Genomic DNA, 6,000 nt, shown 5'->3' on the forward strand with positions numbered 1-6,000 from the left:
GTCTGTCTGTCTGTGCCTCTGAGATACTAGGCTGAGGCCTTTGGCGTATTAGGGGAGGGAGGATTGTGTCCAGCATGTCTCAGTTCTCTAATACAGCATGAATGGCACAAAGACCATGCAAGGGCCAGTGCATCGTGCAATCTGTCCCGTGTTATACATTTTCCAGAATGAGACGCTAATGTGAGAAAGATCATTTACAGATGGCCTACTAGTTATTTAAGAAAACAGCAATTAAACACGTTGAGATAATTAACAGTGTGCACATGATTAACAATGCTTTGTAGATGCTGGAAATTAATGGAGGAGATGCCAAAGAAATGTAATCCCACACTTCAGTTAGAATTTCTTCCTTAATTATATTAATTTACAAATTTAAAAACAACAATCACATTCGTTTAAACAGAATGAGTATCTTAAAGGCAGAAACAATCAAAGGGGATCTCCGCTTGGAGAACAGAACGTAATGGATTAACCTTATTTTTTGTCCCTACCAGAGGACAGTGTAATTAAGGACAAACAACCTGCTCCAGCGCAGGGCTGTCCACAATGGATTCATCCAACCCTTTCGTAAGCATAATTTGTTTTCAAGATAACTGGCCCGCTGGTATCCAACAAAATGGAATTGTTCTGCAGCTGTGATTCGGGTGCCCTTCCTGGAATCGAAGTCCTGAGTTGACACCCAGTACAGTATAAATTCTATCAGCACTTTCTCTTTTAAAGTTATATATAGATCTACATGTGTGTATGGTATATGTTCCTGTCTGTATGCATGTTCACAATGTACAATCATAACTGTGCTCATGTACATATGTGCCTATGTACACAGAAACTCAATATTGACATGGGGATTCTTCCTAAATCACTCTGCATCTTATTCATTGAGGTAGAGTCTTTCAGTGAACACAGAGATCAACTATAAGGCTATTCTGGGAGCCGGTTTACTTTGAGGACCTCATTTCTTCACTCTCCCATACCTTGAATTACAGGTTGTCTGATACAGGTGACCACCTGATATATCTGTCTATCTATCTATCTATCTATCTATCTATCTATCTATCTATCTATCTATCTATCCATATTAAGATTATAATATAATTACAAAGATTTTCCCTTCCATTTCTTCCTTCTAAACCCTCCTACATACCTTTCCTTATTCAAATCCATGGTCTCAGTTTTCATTAAAAATTATTGCATACAGCCGGGCGGTGGTGGCGCACGCCTTTAATCCCAACACTCGGGAGGCAGAGCAGACGGATCTCTGTGAGTTCAAGGTCAGCCTGGTCTACAAGAGCTAGTTCCAGGACAGGAACCAAAAACTACGGAGAAACCCTGTCTCGAAAAATCAAAAAAAAAATTATTACATACAAACTTGTATGTATACATATATTCCTAAATGTAACCTGCTCAGTGTATATAGTTTCATTTGCATGTAGGTTTTCAGAGCTGATCATGTGGTACTGGATAACCAAGTAGTGTGTTTACTCTGGGGAAGACAATTTCTCCCATTCTCAACATTTTTAGTTGTCTGTAGTACTTTGTGTAGCTTGATGTCCCGTGGGCTTTCTTCCATCCACTTTGACATGTCTAGTCCACCATATATATATATATTATAGGTTTTGGGCATTTGGACTCTGGCTCTAACTCTTGTGAGGCAGGTTTTTTTTTTAAACTACTGAGGCATGTATTCAATTCCAATACAGTGCCATTTCTAAATGACATTCACAGAAACATCAGGTGCACATACTCAGTACAGTGCCTCACCATCCTTGCGCCCACCAAGTCTCATGTTTCCTCTCTGTTCACATAAATATCCTACAATCCCATGACCATCCTCGAAATTAGAGCATTTCCTAAGGTGGGACCCACACACTATTGCGTCTGGGGCATCCAAGGACGTACGTCTGCTGAGAGAAAGAAATAACATCCTTGAGAGGCAACTTGGTCCAGGGTAAACTTGGACAGAGTAGTTCTTCCTCTTACCAGCTGGCTGATCTTGGACAAGATTCCATGATTCAATGTTTCTAAACTTGTAAAGTGGGGATATTATGTTATTATCTATTTCATGGAGTTATTTTGAGTATTGAAATGAAACAATCCCTTGCATGTTAATTCTTTCCACTCATTGAGACTGTGATTAGATCCTTAGTATTCAGGCAGCTGTGGAGGGGTTCATTTAACTTGAAGCAAAGAAAGGGGTGGAAGAGAGTCAGGACGTTTAAATGTTTTAGTTGACTATCTCAGTGATCACGGTCAACAACAGGAGAGGTTCTTCTATATAAGAAATTGTTGGGCTATAAAAGGGAGGGGACATAAAAAGTATAATTGGGATATAGCTTTGATTCCAAGAGCATTATTAAGAAAAGGCTATAGTAGGAAAGGAAACGGCCATTGATCGACTACTGTGTCAGCTTGGCTCTGTGTTTATTGTTTAACTCATACTCCTCATAATTGATGAATTTCAACAATCTGGCTTGAAACCACTTCTCTGTTGATCTCTGTTCTGCCTTCTTGGGCCTCTGAGATCAAGACTCTATGTCTGGCTGACGAGCACCTTCCTCCAGATTACATCCTTGAATAAAACCATGTCACAAAGCTCCAGAAAGGAGTTTTACCTTTGCCTATCGTTAGTGAGATGTTTGGTGACCTTCCATGTCCAGAGACCACTGTCTCAGAGCAGGACACTTGTGTCCTTTGACAACTGGCTTCTCTGTCTAAACTGAAAGTGTTCCTATACTTGTGTCTAAAAATGAACATAGATATACTTTCTTACAGCTCTTCAAAATATACTAATTTGAGCTTCTGAATCCAAAACCACCTAAAATAAAGACAGCAACAAACCCATAGACAGCAAAAGGAAACAACATTCTAAGCCTTTCTCTGCCTTGAGGCCCTTGCTCTTTGTCTTCCCATTGTCTGATTAAGGTCCCATTGAACTTTCTCATCTCTACAGTCCAGTACTTCATGAATTATCCAGTATCATTTCAATAATTATCTTATCCGAAAGTCATCCTTGACAAGATGCCTCCTCTCACATATGGCTGTGACTTTCTTTCCAAGGCTTCTATCTATCGTCATTCTGACTATTACTTTTTCACCCACCCCAACTCCTTTTACTATACTAAGCCCTGTCAGACCCTGTTTATATCTAGGTATATATTCAGAACCAAACATGTTAACAAAAATATAGTTACATTTAGCTTGATTAATTATTCCGGTGAAGATGAGGTACTTCAGAGTCCAAATTGCTTCAGTCATTCAGATAAGATACTGTTGGAAGACTTCCAGTACATTCTCATTAGAATGGCATAGATAAAAGTCATTAGGATGTCCCATTCACAATCCCTGAAAGCAAATGGGATCTATTTAGAAGAGACAGTTAACCTGCTCCCCTCACTAAGTTCATCTCTATCTTCAGGCAGTAGGAGGAAGGTCAGCAATTACCCTGTGATTTCCTCAATGGAGAACTAACTGCCCACAATTCAGCCTGAAGGAACCACCTGTTCACCAAAACCCCCTTTTGAATCTTCATACTTCTGGTTGAAAATGAAATTTTCCTCTTGTTCCTGTTTTCTGCTCCCTGGGAAGCCTCAAGCCCATAAGTGTCAAGTGTTTAGGAATAACCTGCAGTGTTGCTGAGGTGCTAGCTCTGATTTTGGAGGGTTCTGGTTAGAGTCTGAGGCTTTTAGAGATTACAGCAAGTTCCCAGGTTAAGGCTGCACCTGTGCATCTGCAGAAGACACATTGAGTAGGACGGATGTGCACTTCTCTACCTCCATGTCCTTCTGAATCACCGGGAGAACTGTGTACAAAAGGACCCTGTTCCAAGTAAGCCCTATCTCAGATCAAGTCAAAATACACACAAGACTTGGACATGGTGTTTTGGAAAACCTATGAAGCATACAATAGGCAGATGTCTTAGGATACTATTACTGTAAAAAAACACCATGACCGTGGCAATTCTTATAAAGGAAAACGTCTAATTGGGGTTGACTTACAATTTCTGAGCTTTAGTTCGTTATCATCATAGCAGGACATGGCAGCATATAGGCAGACATGGTGCTAGAAAAGGAGCTCAGCGTTCGACATTTTTATCCACAGACAGCAGAAGCCACTGTGTGTCATACTGGGCATAGTTTGAGTATAGAAGACCTCAAATCCCTTCCCTAACAGTATCACATTTCCTCCAACAAGGCCACACCACCTAACAGTGCCACTCCCTATGAGGGCCATTTTTTTCAAACCATCACAGCAACTAAGTTTGTTCATTTGTAATACTTATTCTTAGAGGTCAAGGTTGAAACAAATATGTGGCTCATGCCTTGAAATCCAAGCACTTAGAAATCAGAGACAAGAGAAGATAGTGTGTTCAAGCCCAGCCTGGGCTGTATAGGGAAACCTTGCTAACAAACAAACAAACATCAGTAATCAAAGATCTTTCCAAATGTTCTGAGAACAGTCATAGAGCAATGGCTCAGGCATTGTCTATAGATTTATCAGAAAGTGAATAGGTGTATACATTCTGCCAAGTGCAGTGAATATGGAGTACTAAGTAAGAAAAGGGAAGGAATTGATGATCTGTGCTACAAAATGGATAGAGCTAAAAAATCTTATGCTGTGTAGTAAGAAATGGAAAGAAAAAACCCACATATTTTAGGGTCCCCAATTTGATAAATCTGTGGAGACTGAAAGGAAAAATTTCCAGGGCCCTGGAAAAAAAGGTGCAAATGTCCCCAGCACCCACGCTGGTCAACTTTAACTACCAACTTGACATAACCCAGAATTACCGGAGAAGAGGCTCAATGAAGCATGACCTAGACCAGGTTGACCTGTGAGGCTGTCTATGGAGAATTCCTAACTGGCTGATTACAAAAAGGCTAAGCTTATTGTGGGCAGAGCCATTCTTGAGCAAAGAAGCCAGATATTCATGAGAGTAGAGAAAGCTAGCTGGGTGCTTGCCAGTCAGCAAGCAGGCAACAAAGTACATATGTCTCTTATTGCTCTTGACTGTAGCTGTTTTGCTTCATGTTCTAGCCTTGACATTCCTGCCATCATGGGTTTATTTATATAACATGACATTATAAGTCAAATAGGCCCTTCCTTCCCATAAGTCTCTTTTGGTCAGGATATTTTAATCACTGCAACAAATATAAAACTAGTACAGCCTTCCAAGTAGGCAAAGTTTCCAAAAATGCATTATGTAGTGTGTTTTAAATAGTTGAACTTTATAATATGGATCATATATCTCAATGAGGCTATTATTGTGTGTAAAGTGTATCTCAGTAGGAAACCATGGAAATTGTCTGGCTTTACCTAGATCTAATATTTCTAGAGGGGGAGACAGCACCCAGTGCTTAATGAGTCCTTCAGGAGACTCTGAGGGGGCACTTGCTGTTGGGAAATTGTTCTGGGAGAAGTTTTAGGGTACAAAGACAACCACTCTGGGTAATTGCTTACAGGAAAGCAAAATTGTGTTCCAGAAATGAATAAAAGCCCTCTGTAATGAGTGTGGAGTTGCATTTTTTTCAAACTGTTCCATTTTCTTTTTTTTTAAAGTTTAATTATTATGTGTACAATATTCTGTCTGCATGTATGCCTGAAGGCCAGAGGAGGGCACCAGACCTCATGTGGTTGCTGGGAATTGAACTCAGGACCTTTGGAAGAGCAGGCAATGCTCTTAACCGCTGAGCCATCTCTCCAGCCCCTGGAGTTGCATTTTTATATCCACTCCTCTTATTCCACCTCCCAGTTTAGTGTTGAGGGTGAAACTTAGTCTCTCATGCTTACTGGGCAAGAGCTTTGCCACCAAACTACAGCCATATCCCCCCCCCCCCCGCCACACACACACACACACACACACACACACACACACACACACATCTTCACTAGCAATGATTCCATGAACCTGGGGAAAGCATCTGCCTTGTGCCATCCTGAATAGCCTCATCTGTGAATGGGTGTAGAATGTTTGCTGTGCTGATAAACTCAGAAGAAAACATGTAG

This window comes from Microtus pennsylvanicus, chromosome 10 (assembly GCF_037038515.1).
Source record: "Microtus pennsylvanicus isolate mMicPen1 chromosome 10, mMicPen1.hap1, whole genome shotgun sequence".
NCBI classification, from domain to species: domain Eukaryota; kingdom Metazoa; phylum Chordata; class Mammalia; order Rodentia; family Cricetidae; genus Microtus; species Microtus pennsylvanicus.